This window comes from Lactuca serriola, chromosome 9, assembly GCF_051521515.1.
Source record: "Lactuca serriola cultivar US96UC23 chromosome 9, Lser_US96UC23_V15, whole genome shotgun sequence".
Lineage (NCBI taxonomy): Eukaryota > Viridiplantae > Streptophyta > Magnoliopsida > Asterales > Asteraceae > Lactuca > Lactuca serriola.
Genome location: NC_136416.1, coordinates 199,236,448 through 199,259,973, shown reverse-complemented (window position 1 = coordinate 199,259,973; position 23,526 = coordinate 199,236,448).

Sequence of the window (23,526 nt, the reverse complement as noted above, 5' to 3'; positions counted from 1 at the left end):
TTAGGAAGTGTTAGAATGCTCAAAACCCATCACCTTCACCTAGTGTCCGACCTAAAGTTTAATGCCAAATCCAATGATTGTTACTTCGTAGGGTATGCTGCACGCACCGCATATAGGGTCTACAATAATAAGAAGAAGCAGATTGTGGAATCCTATGACGGGAACTGGTTGGAGGAGAATAAAACGGATGCTCGAGTGGGTCCGGATTGGTTATTTGATTACACATTGCTTTTCAAGTCTATAACTATGTCTTCGGATAGGTCATCTGGGTCTTTCTCTGGTTCGAAGAATGTTTCTGAAGACGAAGATGAAGAAGTTGTCTATAGACCCCCAACGGTATCCTCTTCACCATCTGAGGGGGAGTCATCTGCTTCACCTGAGGGGGAGTCATCTGTACCGCATGATAGTTCAAAAACTCCAGTTCAGAATGATACTCCTGATGCTGAGGCTACACTGCTCACTCCTGTTGAAAGAGAGTTCATGTCTAAAGATGCTTCCGTTGTCACTTCAACTTTTATGGAACTACTCTTTCCTGAAGACATTTCTAATGAGTTTGTAGCAGAGTCATCTGGTGTGGAACAATCAGAAAATGAAGGAGGTGTCAGTATTCACAATCTTCCCGTCTCACTTAATGATATCAGCCAGGAGATACCCTCTAGAATTCAACGTGATCATCCGATCGAGAACATCATTGATCAGCTGGGCGATGGAGTTAAAACCAGAATTCAGAGTGGAGATGTCAATACATGTCTCTATTCTTGCTTTATCTCTCAAATAGAGCCCAAGAATGTTGAAATGGCTCTGAATGAGCCCAGCTGCGTAGATGCTATGCATGAAGAGTTGAATCAGTTTAAAAAACTCGGGGTTTGGAAATTGGTTGAGTTCCCAAAGGGAAAAAAGTCTCTTGACACACGTTGGGTCTATCGAAAGAAGCAAGATGATTCAGGGGTTATAGTGCGAAATAAAGCCAGATTGGTGGTTCGTGGGTTTCGACAAGTGGAGGGTCTTGATTATACTGAGGTTTATGCTCCAGTACCTCGCTTACAGGCTATTCATATCTTCCTTGCATATGCCTCCTACATGAACTTCACAGTTTATCAAATGGATGTCAAGACAGCCTTCTTGTATGGCAAGGTGAAGGAAGAAATCTACGTTGATCAGCCCCTTGGGTTCATTAACTCGAAGTTTCCTAATCATGTCTACAAGTTGGACAAGGCATTGTATGGGTTACATCAAGCTCCTCGAGCGTGGTATGCGACCCTTACAAAGCACTTGCTCTAGCATGGGTACTCTCGTGGTACTATTGATCAAACTTTGTTTATCAAGCATGATGGTAATGATCAGATTCTAGTTCAAATCTACATTGACGACATTATTTTCAGGTCTACCAGTCCGCAGTTATGCAAGGAGTTTGAAGGCGTTATGAAAAAGCGGTTCGAGATGAGTTCGTTGGGAGAAATGACCATGTTTCTGGGGCTTCAGGTCAAACAAAATTCAACCAGAATCCTGCTACATCAAACCAAGTATGTGGAGGATATTCTTGAGAAGTTCGGGTTTCAAGACGCTAAACCTGCATCGATGCCGATGGCCAAAAGACCTCTGCTAACTCCAGATACTGATGCGCACGTTATCAGGCTAATCCTAAATTTTCACATCTTATTGCTGTCAAAAGAATTTTTCGGTACATCAAAGGCAGCCCAAAATTGGGTCTTTGGTATCCGAAAAATTCCGGATTTGATTTATATGCTTTTGCTGACAGTAATTATGGTGGCTGTGAGCTTGACAGGAAATCTACTTCAGGAGGGTGTCAATATCTTGGAGATCGGCTAGTGTCGTGGCAGTACAAGAAGTAACACACCGTCTCAACTTCAACAGCTAAAGCGGAATACATTGTTGCATCTTCCTGTTGCTCTCAAGTTATCTGGATCCAACATCAGCTTTTGGATTACAGTTTGAATTATCTAGAAACCTCTATCTACTGTGATAATCAGGCTGCGATTCAAATTGCTAAAAATCCTGTCCAACATTCAAAAACCAAGCTCATTGATATTAAAATTCATTTTCTCAGAGACTATTTTGAACGTTCACTCATCCGGCTGGAACAAGTTCCCACTGCTAATAATGTGGCAGATCTGTTCACCAAGACTTTTAACAAAGCTCGATTTGATGTGCTTGTGGGATTTTTGAAAATGATTCATTATGAGGATTAATTTTATTTTCTATTTTTTACTTACTTTAAGTTATCTTTATTTTTATTTTTTTAATTCTCATTTTCAAGTTTATATTTGGTTAGCTTAGTTTAAATTTACGCATTTTAGTGATTTCATTCTCACCCATGCACAAATTTAGGGGGAGAAATAAACAAAAACCAAACAAAAAAAATTCAAAATTTCAAAAATTCAAAAACAATAAATATCAAAAAATCAAAAATATGTTGGTTATAGGTGATGTGTATGGAAGTGATATTATCATGTGATAACAGGCAATCTGAATCTGCGTAACGTACCAAAATTTAAATTGTCTTCGCTCTGTGTTCGAAGCGCTGGTAGGCACGAAAGATTCTAAATGGACTTGACTAGGAAGATTTGAACTTAAGGAATTCGAGGACTTATCAAATCTTGAACTAGTTAGATCCGTTTAGCCTGACAATACGACGCTCGGATAGGTTGAGCGGGGAGATATACATGGGAGTCTATTGGTCACATTAAAAGAACCCGTATCTAGAACTGTGGATTAACTTTTCCTCGATATGCGGATTTTGTCCTTAATTCCGGTATTGATGGGGTGATTGGGGAATTCCGATAAATTAGGTCTGTAGATGGTTATTTTCTTTCTTTCTGTCTGTTAGTCATATGTCGCCTCCTCTGTGTGATCGAGAGATCCGACCTGCACTATAAAATATGCAATTCTATCTCTCCGCATCTTCTTTCTATGTAATTCTTTTTATCTGTTAGCCATATACTGTCTCCTTTGCGTGACTTACAATTCAATCTGGTACACAGTATATGCATCATTCTTCTTCTCAATCCCTCTAAAACTTCAGTTAGTCATATGTTTCATCCTCTACGTGATTGGAAGAGATCCGACCTGGGTATATAGCATATGCATTCTAAATCTGTCTTCTCTCTTAGTAATTGTCTGGTCACCCGATGTAAGGAGTACTCTGGAAGTTCTTGATTACTGGAGCATATCAGGAAGCGGGAAACATGTTCTAGTACAATTAAAATTGAACACTTACAGATTGTCTGTAGATCTCGTTGCTTAATTTAGGTGGACAACAATATCCCTGGTCATCGTCAGATAAATGGTCCCTAGGCAATTTATTTAAGAATATATAATCAAAAGGATCTTGTCTTTATTAGCTTGTCCGAATTTTATCACAATTTTTCGTGTTTAAGTGGACCACAATACAGGCGATCGATCAGACATAGGCATGAAGGTAAAGGTACCGATAAGTAGACCAAGACTGTCTAATAACTTTGATCCCTAAGTCACAAAATTATATTCAGTGTTTGTTAAGATAAGTTTAGTCTATTTTATTTTTATTTTATTTTTGTTTCATTTTTTTTTGTAATTATCAAAATTTTAAATTTAAAATTTTGGAAATTATTTTAATTTTGTTTTGTTTTATTTTATTTTATCATTAATTTTATTTTTGTCTATGTCAATTTTAATTTTTATTATATTGTCAAAGTTTTTATTTTTATTTTTTAATTAAAAAAAACTTTAGAAATTTTTATTTTTATTTTTATTTTTAGTCTTTTTCTAATTTTTAAAATCCTCAAAAGTTTTATTTTTGAAAAATATTTGAAATATTGGACTGTGCCTTACACTGTGTGGACAGCAGGTAAAATAGTCAAGGGTATATAAAGGGTTTACAGCCGGAAACTCCCTCACTTTTCAGTTTCCGGCCGCAAATCCTCTGCCTTTCTCTCTCTTTTTCGAAAAAAATTTCTCGTTTTTCTATGAAATTGCTCCGATCACCTCAAAGGTAGTACGATTCCGTCCATAGATATGCATTTACTTCACGAAATCGATGAGTTTTGAGCCTGAAATCGACGAAAAAGGGTATGTCAGAGCTTACGACCCAAGCTTACGGTCCAAGCTTACAGCCATGGAGCTTACGGCCGTAAACTCCGTTTGCGTCCTTGAGCTTACGGTCACGAGTTTCCGGCCGTAATCTCCAAGTTGACCGTAAACTCATGGTTGACCTTACACTTAAATTTTGGACAAAATAATTAATTTTTGGGCTAAATTTAAATCAATTGAAATATTATTTGCTCAAATATCTTTCTTTTCTTACTTGGTATGTTTTAGTGCATATCAAATGGTAAGCTTAAAATTTGCAGATATGCACAACCTAACAATTATACTTGCAGATCCTCTAGTGGCACATGGAGAATTCAGGTCAATGATTCACGGACTGAAAGAATGTTGCCTGGCCTTTGCGATCACCATGAACACTGTGGTTTGTCAGAATATCATAAGGGAGTTCTGGCAGACTGCCAAGATGAAGAGAGATGATGATGGAGCAGTGATTGTGGATGCAATCGTTAAAGGATGCAAAGTTGTGATCAATGAGCAGTTCATTAGAGAAAATCTTCTGATTAATGACCTACCCAGTTTTCCCACTGAGATCGGGATTGAAGACGCTCATAAAATTTTGAAGAAGATGGGGTACGAAGGAGACTCTCCTCCTACAGTATAGAAGCTTCTGCCACCCTATTGGAGATTCCTAGCTCATGTGTTCATGAGCTGCATCTTTGGCAAAAGGTCTGGTTCGGATGAAATATCTCTGAGAAACACTGGAGCTATTGTTTCTCTTGCTGCAGGGATTGGCTTCAACTTTTCAAGGTTTATCCTATACGAGTTTATGGTCAACATCAATGCCATCACACGGGATACCTTCTTGATGTATCTCAGATTCATTCAACTATTCATCAACAGACAGTTTCCTGATATGGTCAAGGAGGGAGATACACTTGATATGAAGTCCTTAGGCCCTCACACTGTTGCGCTCATCAAGCAAAATCGCAAAGGAAAAGTCGTCTTTCAAGGACTATATTCGCTCGTAAAATTCGGAAGATTTGCTGAGCCAAATGAGGCGTTCGAGTCTCACGGATTCTCTGAAAAAATATCTTCTGAGCCTACTTCATCATAAAGGGTGATCTCGGAAGGAGATGTGATCACTGTGTCAGATCCGGAAGGGGAAGAGACTGTTGCTCCCAATGTGTCTGTAGCTAAGGAGCATGAACTGCGATCAGTCCAATTCGAAAGTGACCACAATAAAGGGTCTTCTAAGAATGAAACTAAGACTGATCAATATGAAGACCTTGATCTTGCAGGTTTTGATAGAGATTAGATTCCGACTAACTTTGGAAGTAACAAAGACTTTTTGTCAAATGTCAATCTCAACACACTGCTTGACAGTATCAGTGATGTTGCTCACCCAGCAACGGAGATAAGGGACTCTGATGATGTTCTCGAGTCAACAACTGTTACTACCGATCAAGTGGTTGATACTACAACTCCAATGGTGACAGTTTCAGGGATTCCTCTCCTTGATGGTGTTTCACCTACAATTGAACCACTTCAGAGTGATGATGCAACAGTCCAGACCTTACAACCTCCGTCAAAGAGAAGGAGACGTGATCCTAGATTTGGGCTTTTGGATTATGACTTATCTCAAGGCCTGCCAATTACACCAACAACTACCCCTGCTATCGTCTCAACTGAACCTTTTTGTGGAGGTCCTAGCACCACCTTTGAGGTAGGTGGCTCCTCTGCTCAAGCAGGATTTTCTTCTCTTAGGGCAGATCTTGATGATGCCTCTGTGTGGCTAGCCCTGCATCTAGCCCAGGAACAAACTTCAATACCTTCTTCTAGAGCTAAAGGAGTTGCTTTTAGAGAAGGTCACACAGCAGAAGATGATTCAATTGTTGGTGAGCTTCAAAAGAGAGTCAATGTGCTTGATCAAAAGAATATAGACCTCAGCATCCAAGTGAATGATCATTTGAGCGAGAATGTAAATCAGAAGATTCAAGTTTCTGATCTTCAAGAGGATAAAGCTTTGAAGACCAAGCAGATCTCTTACTTACAAAAGCACTTTAATCTTCTCACTTCAAGTCACTTTGACTCGACTAAGAAGTTAGAGGAGGAACTTGGTGACAAGTTCAAAACATTTGCTGATGAGTCAAGGATTAATATGCACATCCAGTCTCATCCAATTGTGACTTCTACTCCGACATCACGTGTTGTTAATAGGTTTGAAGAAGACCCAGCTCAAGCTCCATGTGTTGTGGCCTTAAAACGTGCCAAACTGGCCAAATCTACTGAAAAAGGTCAATACTTGTTTAAGAGGAGCTCAGATCAGAATGCTCTTGCGGATCAACCTACTATCACCTTCATAGATCTTGAAGATAATCGTTTTACAAATATATATATATATATATATATATATATATATATATATATATATATATATATATGGTGATAGGTCGGGGATCGTTTCATGGGGATTTCACGATACTTTGAACATGTGGATAATGAAACGGAAAAGTGGTAAAACTGAGCTATATAAAGATGCTCATGATTTCAACTCCTGGACCAGGGTTAATCTTTCAGAGCTATCAAAGGCCCCTTTTTCAAATGTCTCTCAAGATCCCCAGGCTACGCAGCTCAAGCATTTCTTGGAGGATCAAGTATACAAGGGTTTTCCTTCCATGAAGACTGCAGAGTCAATCATTAAGATATACCCAAGTGTGATTGATCCTAAAACTAATCAACCTCTTCGAGCTGTGATATGGCCAGCTACTAAACAAGTGAAGCAAATTCCTATTCTTCAGGGTCATCCAGATGGATCGTTGCGAACTATGGAGTACTAGGTGTTTGATGAAACCATAGCATCTGCTGTCATCAAGCTTGAGAAGGGATGCATCCGCTTGTACGATAAACGAGACCTGCTTCAATTTGGAAAGTGGGATATACATCAGCTGATCCATCATCAAATTAAAGTTGCAGAAGACCTCTTTGAGCCAGCTGCCAAAGAGTTTACAGCTATGGTTGTGGAGATCATTGACAAACGAATGTGGAACGGAGCGATGGGAAGTTGGATATGTTGGTGGTCGACAAAGATTGAGCTCAAGCCAGCACCAAACCAAAGGGGAGATTGAAGGGTCTAATTAATGGTTTGGTCTAGGCTTTCATTGCAATAAGTTCTTTTGAGTTTGTATGCAATTTTGGTAGGTTGGTTGGTAGTTTACTGCCATGAAGCCTGTTTACGGCCGTAAACCCAGATTCGGCCCAAGTCTAATATATATACGGGGTTATGTAGGTCATTTATGGTTGTTGATGCCACAATAGTTCACGATCACAGAGCAAGTTGTACCAAACGTTTTTATGCAATATAAGCATGTGCAAGCTTATTTCAATTCTGTTTTTACTTTGATTCTCATTCCATTGATTGTGTGATTCATTGATCATTGGTAAAGATCCATTTTCAGGACCTTACACAAATCACGAAGATGTGAACGATCACGTCTTTGCCTTCTCGTGATCATCAAAGGTACCTGAAACATAACCTAAAACTGTAATCCCAGATCTTAGTGAGTTTCTTCCAAAATACCAACACATCACTTAATCATAATAATAGTAGTAAACAACATGCATTTAGAGTCGAGAGTCTGACTGGAATGCCCATCGGCCTACAGTCTATCTTGTACGCTCACAGAACCTTCAGCATAACTGGTACGCCACATCGCGCCTTCAACCTATCTGGACCATCCTTTGGGCCTTTAGTTTGACTGGTACGCCTCACTGTCGTGCAGTCTATCCAGTCTGCCCTAGGTCTGTTGGCCTTCAGCACAAAGCAGGACTGCCTCAACCCAAGCACACATATACTATGTCGACACACACACACACACACATTTATATATATATATATATATATATATATATATATATATATATATATAGACCTAATAGATCACCACAATACTCAATCATACGATAAAACCACGAAAACAATCCAAAGGGTCGGCCTTGGTGCCTTCGACCCGTAAGTACAGTGAGGAAAATTCACCTCATACTGTTGAATTACCCTGAAAGTCTCCGACAGTTGGCCCACTAAATTCCCACACTATCACTAACAAAATAATCATTTAATTAATAATTGGATTCCAAATCCTTAGCTATTAGTCCAACGGCTACTCTACTATTTTCCTAGTTTAGGGAGAAGGCCTAAACCCGAACCACATAATCACTCAAGGCCCATATTAGGCTCACTTTTCCAAACTGGGCCTAGACTCCTACTTGGGCCTTATCCTATGGCCCACCCTTACACTTAGCCCAAAACACCTGCACTTAGATGGCCCAATAAGGGCCCAAGCATCTAGGCCCAAAAGATGGAACAAACTTGAAGCGCAAAACTTCTAAGCCCAACAGACTGAGTACGTCGGGCGTAATTAGTTGTACGCTAAGCGTACTCACATTGAGGCTTGTACGTTCTGCATTATGGCTTGTACCCCTAGCGTTGTAATGAAGATCCCAATAATTGTTTTCAAACCACCAACATTACATCATTATTGTTTTCAAAACATCAGAGTGTCCCCCAGTGCATACCCCACACAAAACACATATCACATTAGCTATAAAGGTACCTCTACCACATATCACATCTCAATTAGCCATGAAGCTATCTCTACCATCAGCCATAAAGGCTATCTCTACCATTAGCCATAAGCCCATCTCTACCATTAGCCATAAGGCTATCTCTACCGTTAGCCGTAAGGCTATCTCTACCGTTAGCCACAAAGGGCTATCTCTACCACATATCATACATACATACATATCACAACTCTACATAACAAGTAAATCAACTATTATAAAATGGGCCAACTTAGTGCCTTAGACCCGTTGGTATGGTGAGAAAACTCACCTCACAAAGCTGAATCGGCAACTGAATTCAGGTAAGTCCTGTGTTGCTCTTCCCAAACTGCCTATAATCCAAGAGTAAATAACTCAGCGTAATCCCATAAATACCCCCAGGGTCAACCTTGGTCAAAGTCAAGGTCTATAGACAAGGTCAATAGTCCATATTGACCTTGACTCGTCGAGTACAATCATTCACACGTCGAGTTCCCAACTTAACTCATCGACTTGCCGAGTCACCCGAGGGACTCATCGAGTTCCTTGATGTTCACGGTCATAAACAACCAACTGTACACCCTTGAGAGTAAATCCTTGGCCATAAACCTTTGGCTGTGAACGAGGAAACCCTCTCGACAAGCCGAGTCTCTTGCATGAGTCGCCGAGTCCCTATTTGTCCATTATGTTTACGGCCTCTTCTAGTGGGACTCAAGGTCCCAAACTTCAGATCTATACTCTACTAGTGAAGATAACACGTAAAGTTGCAAACTTTACGTGCCTGCAAGGCCTCTGATGGCGAAAATACTCAAAGCTAACCCTTAACAAGGTTTTTATGCATGGAGAGGGAATAAGCTCATAAAAAGATGTAACTTTATGACTTCTGGGACCTAAGAACGTCCAGATCTGGTGTAACGACGTAAATTTTTCAAAACAATTTTTCGTTTTTCAAGCAACATAATTATCATTTAAACATTCTCAAATCTCATGTTCAACAAATGTCATCAAATAAAACATATCCCAAGATCACAAATAAAATCCTCGGTCTGTGTGTAGGGATCATGCCGGCGCCTTCATGCGATCATCACTAGTACCTGAAACACATAACACATAACATTGTAAGCATAAATTATTAGCGAGTTCCCTAAAATACCACATACAACACATATTAGCCATTCGAGGCTATAACTTTGTATAACCCTCTGGTCAAAGTGTCTCAGTGGGACCCTCCAGTCCCATAACTCTGTGGACCCTCTGGTCCTAACTCTGTGGACCTTTCGGTCCTAACTCTGTAAACTCTGAATCACATATAGCATAGAATCACATAGATATTACATCATATAATAGCATATAACATACTCTGTCACATAACTCTAATTACCACTCTAGGTAAAGTATAGTGAGAAAACTAACCTCGGGTAACTCGGTAAATCTCGAACTCGGTAATACTGGTCTAGCCTCTGCCTAATCACATGGAATAATTACTATAATCAATACAACTCTCAAAGGCCAGACTAAACCCTCTCTAAGTTCTCTCAGAATGGTAAAAGACCATTTTAACCCTCCAATGGCTCAAAAGTCCAAACATTGACTACACCCTAAAAGTCAACGATAGTCAACGATCAACTTTGAACAGATTCGCCGAGTGCACATAGGTGGCTCGACGGGTTACCACTGGTCATGAATCGAGGGGCAACCCGACTCGACTCTTCGAGTCCCCTTATGGACTCGGCGAGTTCCTTCCATGGCAACACTCAAACGACCTTCTGAGGTCAGATCTGCTTCTCCAATTAGTAGATCTAACCTTCTAGCACCCAAAAGTCACATAAAGGTTCAAACTTTAGGCCCATGCATCACACTATCATCTCTATATGCAAAAATAACCCTTTATATGATAACCTAGGCCTCAAAACTCAAAAAGGATTGCATAAAGCTGAAGAATAGGGACTCTCTAGACCTCTCAAGGTCCAGATCTGATAATATTGTCACAAGGGAACATCACACACACTAGATCTCTTACCTAAAGTGAAGAGAAGAAACCCTAGATTCATGAAATCTATTACTCAAATGAAGATAAACATGAATCCTTACCTCCCACAGCAGCTCTGAACGAAATGATGGAAGATTTGAGTTCCACAAGTCAGCCTAGCTCGAAATCCTTCCTTCCCTTTGCTATAACACACCAAAGAATGATGAATTATCCCCCCTCTTTCTCTACAAGCTTTCTCTCTGCTCTCTAGGGTTTCTCACGGGTGCAGTGGCCGCAAATGAAGGCCATAAAGGCCTTTAAATAGGGCACACGCCCAAAGATTTAGGGTTTCTGCCGCCAGCATAGACTCGTCATGTCACCTAGCTGACTCGTCGAGTCCATTCATTAATCCAATTAGCAAATCGCGATCCTACTCGACGAGTCTAGGCGTCAACTCGTCGAGTCCCTCTCTTTAACTCAAAATAAAAGGTTAAAACATAATACATGGGAATCCGGATGTTACATCCGGAACCATATCCTTATGATAGGTCCAGATCCAACGTTGATTCCCTTTCCTTTTGTGATGGCCATAATCTTTCAAAAGAAATTTAAGGATCTTAAACTGAAAGTGACAGATTGATACCTCAAACGAATGCCCAACACGAAATAGACGCTTGATCTAGTGCTTTTCCCCTTGGTACTTCCTCTTCAAGCTCAAAATTCTCCCCAAGATCCTAAAGATAGCCCCAAAATGCACTCATTTCACACCTTTGAGAGTTCGTGGTCGTAAACGGTCTTTTATCGTGATAAAGGAGGCTACAAGGGTTTATAATGATGTTCATATATGAGGCAAAACCCCAAAACTAGGGTTTTCTCTAAACAACTCTGACTCGCCGAGTCACGCCTTCCGACTTGCCGAGTCAGTTTCGACCCGCGTCCAAAATGTCTCGACACTACTTGACGAGTTGTTCTCCCAACTCGTCGATTCCATGTATAAAACCTCCCATATTTGGCAAATTTCCAACCAACACCTGAACCAGGTGTTTCAAATCTCCCCCACTTGAACTATACTTCGTCCTCGAAGTTTGCTGACCCAAACAAATCGGGGTAATGATTTCGCATCTCCTCTTCCGGTTCCCAAGTCCACTCGGAACCCTTTCCGATGTTGCCATTGCACTTTCACCAGTCTTATCTCCTTACTGCGAAGAACCTTCCTCTTCCTATCTAGAATGGAAATGGGCTTCTCAATGTAGTTCAAGCTCTCATCTACCTGAATATCACCCAATGAGACAACCGTAGGCTCCTCTGTGACATACTTCCGCAGTTGCGACACATGGAATGTGTTGTAAATCTGGCTAAGCTCCTTTGGCAGATCCAGGCGATATGCCACTTTGCCCACCCTGGTCGTGATCCTAAACGGGCCTATATACCGAGGCCCCAACTTGCCCTCTTCTGAAACCTAATGATCCCTTTCTAGGGCGACACCTTCAGCAACACAAAATCCCCCACTTGCAACTCAAGATCTGATTGTCGTCGGTCGGCATAGCTTTTCTGACGGCTGAATCAACCCAATAGTCTTGAGCACTACTTCAGTGCTTCCCATGACCCGGTGTCCAACCTCATCCCAATAAACCGAGGTCTGACACCTCCGTCCATATAGCATCTCGAATGGAGCTCGGTCGATACTAGCATGGTAACTGTTATTGTACGAAAACTCTGCCAGTGGAAGATACGTATCCAAACTCCCTACAAAATCCAACACGCATGCCCATAGCATATCCTCCAGTGTTTGGGTCATTCTCTCACTCTGGCCATTGGTGTGGGAGTGGTACGTCGTGCTAAAATGTAGCTGAGTGCCCAGCTCCTCATGGAAATTCTTCCAGAACCTGGATGTAAACAGGACATCACGGTCAGAAACTAACGACACAGGCACCCGCTGTCTAGCCACCACCTTATGCATGTAAATATCTGCCAACTTTTCTGCGGATATACTTTCGGGTATCCGAATGAAATTGGCACTCTTCGTCAGTCTATCCACAATCACCCGTATGGCATCCACACCCCTTTCCGTCCTTGGCAACTTTGTAATGAAGTCCATCGTGATTTCCTCCCACCTCCACATGGGAATGGGTAGCGGCTAGACCTTACCATGAGGTCGCTGATGCTCGGCCTTAACCTTCCTGCAAGTCAAGCACAACTCTACAAACCAACAAATTTCCCGCTTCATGCATGGCCACCAATAACTCAGCCTCAAGTCCCTATACATTTTCGTAGCTCCCGGATGTATAGAGAACCTGGACTGATGCACTTCCTCCAATATCTTTTGTCTCACTACCCCAGTCGTCGGTACCTACACCCGACCACACTAGGTCAATAGGCCTCGACTACCCTTAACAAACAAAGGATACTGCCCTCGAATCCTCTCTACCTTCCAATTCTATTTCTTCAACCCCTCAACCTGAGTCTCTTTGATTATCTCCAACAATAGGGAGATCACCGTCATCATCAAACACAAACTCCCAATCGGGGAACCGGCCGTCTTACGGGTCAAAGCGTCGACCACTATGTTGGCCTTCCCTGGGTGGTATACAATCTCGCAGTCATAGTCTTTTAGCACGTCCAACCACCTTCTCTGTCACATGTTGAGGTTCTGTTGATCCATCAAATACTTCAGACTCTTGTGGTCGGTGTAAATGATACACCGCACTCCATACAAGTATTGCCTCCAGATCTTGAAGGCAAACACCACTGCCCCCAGTTCTAGATTGTGAGTGGGGTAATTCGCCTCATGTGGCTTTAACTATCACGAGACGTACGCTATCAAGTGTCCTCTCTGCATCAGTACCGCACCTAACCCTGTAATCGATGCATCACAGTACACCACTAGATCGTCTAACCCCTTAGATAATACAAGGATCGGAGCTTCGCATAATCTCCGTCTCAATGTATCGAAAGCCAACTGTTGATCTGTACCGCACTGAACCGTCACATTCTTCTTGGTCAGGCAGATCAATGGCACCGCAATATTGGAGAAATCCTGGATAAATCTTCGGTAATAACCCGCTAGACCCAGGAAGCTACGAATCTCGGATGCATTCTTCGGTACTTCCCGCCGCATCACAACCTCAACCTTGGTTGGATCAACTGAAATACCCTCCTGGTTGATGATATGCCCCAAGAATTGTACCTCTCACAGCCAAAAATCACACTTGGAGAACTTGGCATACATCTTCTCTCCCCTTAGTGTCTCTAGCACCTCCCTTAAGTGTTGTTCGTTCAGCTCCCTGGTCTTAGAATAGACTAGGATATCATCAATCAAAACGATCCCCGACCGATCCAGCATCAGTCTACATACCCTATTCATAAGGTCCATGAATATTTTTGGGGCATTGGTAAGTCCATACGGTATCACTACAAACTCATAATGCCCATACCGAGTCCTGAAAGCCATCTTCGGTATACCCTCATCACGAATCCTCATCTGATGGTATCCTGACCGAAGTTCAATCTTGGAAAACCAAGACGTACCCTGCAGCTGATCAAACAAATCATCGATCCTTGGCAACGGATAACGGTTCTTCACCGTTAGCTTGTTTAGTTCCCTATAATCGATACACATCCTATAGGATCCATCCTTCTTCTTCACGAAAAGAATTGGTTCTCCCCACGGGGAACTGCTCGGACGAATGAACCCTCGGTCTAACAGCTCCTGAAGCTTTATAGATAGCTCTTGCATCTCTGGGGGTGCCAACCAATATGGTACCTTTGCTATCGGAGCAGCCCCTGTCACCAAATCGATGTGAAATTCCACCTGCCTCTCCGTAGGCACCTCGAGCGGTCATACCCTCGTACCACTAACGGTGCGGTCATACACAATCTCCACCTCGAGCAGGGAATCCAAAGTTCCCAGTGCTTCCCAGAACTTCTTGGTAAGCGCAAGAGATACGATCGATCGGGTTACGCCCGAATCAAACAAGACATGAGCAGACATACCATTGACCAAAAAGGTTTGTATACAAGCATATAATATACATAAACGAAACAGATACATAGTGCAGGGAACAATAATCACGTACCAGCCACAACGTCTGGCGTTGCGCGTGCCTCTTCGGTAGTCAGCTAAAATGCAAGGCTCTTCACTGTTGGAGCTTCTGCCTTAGCAGGGCGGCCATCAATAATCCTCATTATGGCGGGTGCAGGCACCGCCACTGCTCCTCCTCCTCCCTGCAACTTTGGACAGTTGACCCGCTATTAGCTGGTCTGATTGCAGTGAAAGCAGATTAAGCCCTTCGTGGGGCAGTCCTTGCTCATATGGCCATGATGGCCACATGCATAACATCCCGAGCCTACAATATGGCAAGCTCTACTTTGGAACCGACTACATTTGACACATCGGCCCCAACCCTGCTGATCCTTGCTGGTAGTGTCTGACGTCTTAGGCTTCTTAACCTGTCCTACATCGGCCCCGACCCTTTATTTCCTGTTCTCGGGCCTTGTCCACCATTTCTTTCAGGGTCTTGCACCCCGTGAAGCTCACAAACTCCTGAATATGGTCCTTCAACATGGAATGATATGGGGTCCGCGTCATTTCCTCATCGCTAGAGTATTGCGGAATCAACAAAGGTCGTTCCCGAAACTTGGCGGTCATCTCCGCCATAGTCTCGGTGGACTGATGCAAATCATGGAACTCTCGCACTAATCGTTGCACCTCAATGGGTGGTGAAAACTCCAAATCAAATCGCCGAACAAACTCGTCCCATGTCATCTCAGCCACCTCGGCTGATCCCACCTGTATAGTAACCTCGACCCACCAATCTCGGGCTCTGTCTCTTAGCATGCAAGAAGCAAACCCAACCTTTGACACATTCGGGCAAGAGAATGTGCGTTGGTCGTTTTTGATATCCGCCACCCAATGTCAGCTGCCAGTGGGGTCCCTGACTCCAAAAAACTCTTGCGCCCCACATGTCTTGAACTCCCAGAACGAGGGAGTTGGGGCTCCCAACTGGCCCATAGCAATCTCAGTCCTAAATGATCTGAGTCTCTCCTCCATGATCTCCATTATACCCTCCTTAACCATCCCAAAAATCACTGGGGTAGAGTCAAGGATACCCTTCATAACCTCATCTGCAATGATCCCACGCAGCCTCTCATCTATGTCGTCCGTAGTGTCACCCAATCCATTCCCGGATCCAGATCCTGATCATGATCCTCCCGCCCCGAAACTTGTCACTAACATGGTGAACTGGAATATAATAAATCATAATGATCCGGATTTTCATAAGACGGATCTTTCCACACCGGTCCTCTTTGAAGTCGTCAGATCTAACATTAGCTCGGGTACAGGTCCGGTGCTTCCAGTAGTACGGGCCAAATACTACCTTCCACACCTACCTGTAACTTTCCCCAAGACTCGACCTGGTAACTCTAATTCGTACTAAATAAACCACATACTACCCACCACCGCATAACTGAAATCCTAGATTGTTCTATGATTTTCTCTACCCACATCAAACAAACCAACCATAACAGGTTGCCTTTATGCGTGCACATTATACACAGAAGAGGATCAAATAGACTTTCGAATAACAGATTCTACCCTAGAACCACAACCAGACAAAGAATAGGAAATAAGGCCAAATCGATCATTCTAACACTATAAGCTCACAGCCGTATATAATTTTAAAAGCATACACATAGCAAATTCCATACGATCATACAAATTCAAATATCAGAATAACATGGCTAGCACATCGGGGAACAACTTACTAGGCACGGCTGATCACGCGCGTTGCACTCTCATCATTTCCTTCTTTCAAATGCTTTTTATGTCATTTTGAAAAAAAAAAAAATCATTTCCTTAGTTTGAGTCCTAACACACCCGAGAGTATGCCCGAATCCCTCAAACTAAGGCTCTGTGTAACATCCGGTTTCGGATTATCCATGATTAAGGTTCATGGGCCACGAGTCGGGGGCTAGGAGGTCTCGGGTTGAGTCAAGTCTTTTCGTAGGTATGAGGATTTTTGGAATTCGAGTCTTTTCGAAGATGCTATGGAAGTTTCGAGAGTTAGCAAGATAAGTCCCTAAAGTTGAGAATTTTTGCAGCGAAGTACGATGGGCGTACGTATGCGTACGCTTAGCGTACAGATGCGCATGTTCCTTAAGCAATATCCACCTAGTACGCTAGGCGTACCAGGGGGTGCGTTGGGCTTACAAGTCACAGAAGGAAACTTTAATTAAATGAAGTGTCCGTATATAAAGAAAGAGATGGTCTAATTTCTGGCCACCTTCCTCAGTTAATAAACCCTCTCAAACCCTAATATCCGTTCTTGAGCTTGTGTATGGCCATGATGAGCTTATTTGTGTCCTTGTGGGCTTTTGGGAGTTAAGAAGGAGCATGGAAGGGAGTGAAGTTGAAGATCAGGTTGTGGATCTGAGCTTTCTTGGGGCTAGTGCACCATTTGAAGGTATAAAGCTCCAAGCTTTCCCACTCTTTTTGTTTTGTGCATATTAGGGTCCATTTTAGGGTTTTTGGTCCCAAGCTGGAGGCTTTATGAGTTGATGCACTCCAGAGCTTAATGACCTGTCCTTTTAAGTGTTTCTGGTGGTGAAGAACCATAAAAATAAGGCCTTGATCGTGTGAATCTACCCATCCATGAGTTATGAGCATTTTTAGGTTAAGAAAGTAAGAGTTTTTATGTGTTGTGACCTTATTAGCCATGCAAAGGCTTAAAGTTGTTAACTTTATAGAGTAAGAGATGTTAGGAAGTCCAAATCCAAGAGTTAAGTTAAGGTGCTAAAAGGTTAAGACCCAGAAAATGGATTATGAAAGACGGAAGGTACGTGCAGCGTAATTCCAGTACGCCCTGCATACTAGGTTGAGGTCCCCGATCAGTTTCTTGAGTGTGTGGATACATGAGCGTACCAGGGGGTACGCCCTGCATAACTCCTTCTCGGAGTTTTTGGGCTAAGCATTGTGTTGGGCCGGGAGTTTGGAATTCATGTAATAGAGTCATAAACAAGAGAAATGTGTGTATGTGCTTTGGGCCCTTGGTTTAGGCTTGCCTTTTTGTTTGGGAATTGGGCCGTGTGAGGGCCCATTTATTATTGGTCCTTAGTGGGCCCAATGGGCTCAGGGTATTAATGGTCTAGTGGGTGGTCTATCTTTAGACCCAATACGTGAGAGGTTGGACTTAGCTCCTAATTCAGATTATTCTTCTGGGTTTGGCATAGAGTTAGAGGTCGTTGCATAGCAGCAATGTTTATAGGAGCTGTTCTTCATTTGAGGTGAGTATTCTCATTATACATTACCTAGTGTGGTATTTATGTGTAGAACCGAAGGTTCTTGTATTTTATGTGTATGTATGAGATTTTGTGCATTTTGTTGTATGTATGCCATATGTTGTATAGACCGGACCGGAGGGTCAAACGATATAGACCAGACCGAAGGGTCCAACAATACAGACCGAACGAAGGGTCCAACGAGCTATGACCGGAGCAGAGGGTCCAACGAGCTACGGGACTGGAGCGTCCCGTTGAGACACATCGACCGGAGGGTCGTACTATAGCCTCGAGTGGCGTATGTGTTGTATGTGGTATTTTGGGGAACTCACTAACCTTCTTGCTTACAATGTTATATGTATGTGTTTCAGGTTTTCAGATTAGCGGGACGGCACCGGCTTGATTGTATACACCAGAGGAAGAGTTATGTTTTGAGGATCCTGGATCATTAATTTTTCAAATATGGAGTTATGTTTTGAAAATTGAACAAATGAGATTGTTCTTACAAGTGTTATGAAAAGTATTAATTTTAAAAATGAAAATTTTGTTTTAAACTTTCACGTTGTTACAAGTTGGTATCAGAGCCTTGGTTTGAGGGATTCGGATGTAGCTTCCGGTATATCTGGACTCAAACTAAGGAAATGAGGAACATTTTCAACATAAATGACTTTTCTAAAACGAGCAAGAGTTTGTAAGAGAATGCAGAAGGAGCAGTGTGTACAATCAGCCAGAGCCCAAACGGTGATTTCCCAAAATACCATTACTTTTGTGTTACGATATATTATGTATGCTAGAGATAGGCTAGGTATTACGTATTTTAGGACTAGAGTGGCCTGATTTGTGATGCCTTAGCCTAGGAGTTGCTGTTATTTGTGATGCACTCTCGAGTATGTGCTAAGTAAAGAGTATCCAGCAGGAATCCTATGTAGATAGAGATTTGGGTAGAGGAGTAATCTAGGAGAGATACCTAGATGAGCATTTGTGAAGCCTACCAAGATAGTAGCTAGACACCCGCGAGGGTGGGGGGGTGGGGGTAGAGTTGCAAAGTTCGGAGATATATTTTGAGTATGAGTAGAGCCAGTGGATTTATCACCTAGAGCGGGTTATATGTGTTTATTCGACGCCCGAATGTTGCTTGCTTCGTGCTTTGTGGAACTCCTGATAATGGGAGTCAGCTACCAAGTGAATGTGAAGATATTCAGGAGGTAGATGACTGGCATCATAAGGAGTTTCTGAACAGCTGATGGCAGAGAAGTGTAAGAACATAGGAAGAGTCTGGGAAGTGGCCTTAGTCAGATGAGTATGCTAACAGAGTAGATCATTGCTGATGAGAAGATTGAGCAGCTACTTAGGGAATCTGGGATGGTCCGTGTAGAGAGTATGGGTAGATGTGGCAGGTAGCATGGGCCCATACTATTGAAAGCAAAGGACCCATACTTGATGCAGGGAGTATTCCAGAGGTTCTAAGTAGTAGATCAAGAGGCGATGTCATGGTTCGAGTACCATGATTGGTAGCAGATCGAGAGGCGATGACATGGTTCGAGTACCATGATTGGTAGCAGATCGAGAGGCGATGACATGGTTCGAGTAACATGATTGGTAGCAGATCGAGAGGTGATGACATGGTTCGTGTACCATGATTGGTAGCAGATTGAGAGGCGATGTCATGGTTTGAGTACCATAATTGGTGGCAGATCGATAGGTGATGTCATGGTTCGAGTACCATGATTGGTGGCAGATTGAGAGGAGATATCGTGGTTCGAGTACCATGATATGTGACGGTTAGTGCTTTTGGTTTTATCGGTTATTCCGCAGTGATTATCTAGACCAAGGTCAGAGGTGAAAGAGTATGGGTCCAGAGGGCCAAGATGAACGAGTTTTAGTGGAGCATCCCTTGATAGGGAAATTTAGTTAGCTCCGAGGGATTGTTGGTGATATGCCAGTAAAGTCGCAAGACTCAGAGTTGAGCAGGGTTAGTGCATTATGGAAGAATACGGTCTGAGTTGGGCAGCCGGCCGATAGTAGAGATGTCACCTTTGTGACCCGAGTAGTGCTATTTTCGTTTCCTGAGGGAGACGTAGGAGGTGTTGAGATTTTGGTTTCTAAGTTGGGAGTGAGCCCTGTGGGATCACAATGATGATGACGATCAATTAGAGTATCTGGCAGTAGGTCTGTCATGAAGAATGATATAGCCTGAACAGGTTGTCAATGGGGACTGAGATGGTCGAGGACCAGGATACACCCTATTTGAGCATAGTAGGGAATGTGTTAGCTTCAGCATGGAACAATCAAGAGGAGTATATTAGGACAATGACTCTTATTGTCTTTGATGGGTATAAAGAGTCGAGATGTGGTTTCTGCTCTTATGATAAGTGACTTGATGGGGCGTTGGGCGAGGAGTCAAGGATGAGGAATATGATAGTTCATTATTTCCAAATTAAGAGTTAGGGTTAATACTGGACAGTTGGGAGGTCCGGTGATGGTATGGTGGGAGATTCTGAATGACTAGAGGCAATCATGATGGTATGATCTGAGGGTTTTATATGAGATTTGGGTAGTTGGAGTTGTTTGATCTCTGTCAGGGAGAACATCGAGCGTTACGCAGCACCTTGCGGGATTAGGTGTGAAGTTACTGGTGGAGACAGTATGTGGGATAGAGTGTTGGTGCACCAATTGGTGATGGTTTGAACCCTAAGTAGGGGAGGACCGGGTATTTTTTTGAGAGGATCAGAGATCTGTTCGAGATCGGTTAGATATCTGGATATAGAGACCTGTGGTGTGGATTTATATGATCATGGTTATTGGTGTTTAAAGCGATATACAGAGCGAGATAATGCATGTGGTATATGTTTGGTACAGGCTGAATGTCTCCACGACAAGTGGCCAACGTTCGGAGACCTTGTGATGGATAGGAAATTCTTCAAGGTGTTTGGTTCATAGGTTTAATTCGGCGGTGGAAGAATTCTGATCCAAGGTTTGGGCTGTTATGCAGTTGGGGAAATGCAGAAGTGGTTTTGGCAACTTATTCCAGGCCGTGGCAAGTATGCTTGCTTGAGTTTTAAGCATTATAGGAGGGAGTTTTGGGATTATTATCCACATGTTCCGAGTCATTGTCGACTCCTCCCTGTTTCAACTGATGGTAGGAATATTCTGAAGTTGCACGTTGTGGAAAGGAAGGATAGTTATGAGATTCTGAAGGAGTGCTTTGAGGTATCGGTGTATGATGCCATAAGTAGGAGATCGGTGGTTGAGACAGGACATCATGATGTTCTGTGATGGTGTTCAGAGGTATCCGAGTATAATGCCCTGAATTCAGGATTATTTGGGTCTTGAGTTGAGACGGCAAATGGAGTATCAAGTACTTGCGGTTCTAGTGGGGGCCCCTCGGTTATTGTCATCTTGAGGGATTCCTAGGAATGTGGATTCCAACAAGGCAGGATGTGTTGTCATGATGGTTGTTGTCGAGTATGTGATGCATAAATAGGGACAAATGTGTATTTACCTATCTATGACTGCGGAGCACGAGTCAGTGGATGTAGTGTGGTGTTTTCGTGAGGAAGTTGTGTAGTTATGCTACGGAGAGACGTAGTACTCACTAGTTGGAGAGAGGCTGTTGTGATGCTACGGGGAGCCGTATTACTCACTAGTCAGAGAAAGGGGGGTTGTGATGCTACAGGGAGCCATAGTACTCACTAGTCAGAGAGAGGGTTTTGTGATGCTACGGGGAGCCGTAGTACTCACTGGTCAGAGAGAGGGTGTTGTGATGCTACGGGGAGCCGTAGTATTCACTAGTCAGAGAAAGGGTGTTGTGATGCTACGGGGAGCTGTAGTACTCACTAGTTAGTAGGAGGTTGTTGTGATGCTATTGGGAGCCGTAGTACACACTAGTTAGCGAGAGGCTGTTATGATGAGGCACTCTTGATCAGAGCATGACACAGAAGGGTTTTAGGCTTGAATGAGTTTCTAGGAGCCTGGTGGTCGGACCAAGGGTGATACAGGGGTCTCCTCAATGATTGGGAATCATTATATTCTGAGTAAAGTGTGGATATCGCAATCCGAAGGAATTGGATAAGTGAAGTATGCATGGGTTGCGGGACATGAGTCATGAGTTGAATGGGTCATTAGGATGAGTGGTTCCAACTATGGGTCGGACCAAACTCTCAAGTTGAGTTGAGTCCTAGTGATGTGATGGATAGACGAGATAAGATTCTGGAATCGGAGGTGGGTTCCATGTGAGGGGTATTGTTCGTCATCTGATGTCTTAGACCTGTGTAGGTCAGGGCCTTCGTGCGGGAGGTGCAGCGGGATGCACGGGACTATTAGGTAGTAGTCATCAGAGTTTAGGGGTGATTCGATCTTCGGTATAGTTGTAGTGTTTGCTTGGGGAAAAGTGAACGGCGTGACTTGTGCGTCACTAAGAGTGGAGAAAGTTATTATAAGATGGGAAATAGGTAAGACCTTCTGCTTATCGAATGGGTGAACTTGAGGTTCATCTATTGGGCTGACAGAGGTCAGAGAATATTTTCAGGCAAGCATGATCATTCTCCGGTGTCCGAGATTAGAGTCTGGGGTTCATTCTCTCTGATGAATCCTGGTGATCGTTCTTGTAGTAATCCCTAGAGAAAGGAGTAGATTATGACCTTTCTAATCCTTTTGAGGTTGTGATTGTGATCGATCAGGGAATCTGGGTTGTTTGAGTGTTCTTAGAGTTTGTTAGTCGGTGGGTGACTAACAGAGTGATGTTTCGAGGGTGGTCTGGCAAGAGGTAGACCGCAAGAGTTTTCAAGTTCTGAAGATTCAGATTGAGTACCGTAGCGGCAGTTGGGTCTGACCCTTTCAGGTTAGGAGATATTGCTAGGATCGAGTATCTTTGGAAGTGATTGTCGTTGGTTTGAGGACCTTCGGTGGTGCTTCTTGGCTAGTAGGGTTTGACCTTTGTGGGGTTACGGAGTGATTTTGAGGGCGAAATCTAAGTCAAGTGGGGGATCCGGTTTCGGAAAATCCAATATTAAGGTTCATGGGCCACGAGATGGGGGCTAAGAGGTCTCGGGTTGAAGCGAGCTGCTAGAAACGTAGGGCATCTCATTACGTTTCCGTAGCTATGAGGATTTTTGGAATTCGAGTTTTTTCGAAGATACTATGGAAGTTTGGAGAGTTAGCCAGATAAGTCGCTAAAGTTGAGAATTTTGGCAGCGAAGTACGCTGGGCGTACGTATGCGTACGCTTAGCGTACACATGCACGTGTTCCTTAAGCAAGAGCCACCTAGTACGATGGGTGTACCAGGGGGGCTACGCTGGGCGTACTAGGCACAAAAGGAAACCCTAATTAAATGAAGTGTCCCTATATAAAGAAAGAGATGCTCTCATTTCTGGCCACCTTCCTCAGTTAATAAACCCTCTCAAACCCTATTATCCGTTCTTGAGCTTGTGTGTGGCCATAATGAGCTTGTTTGTCTTCTTGTGGGCTTTTTAGTGTTAAGAAGCAGCATGGAAGGGAGTGAAGGTGAAGATCAGGCTGTGGATCTGAGCTTTCATGGGGCTAGTGCACCATTTGAAGGTATAAAGCTCCAAGCTTTCCCACTCTTTTTTTGTGCATATTAAGGTCCATTTTAGGGTTTTTGGTCCCAATCTTGAGG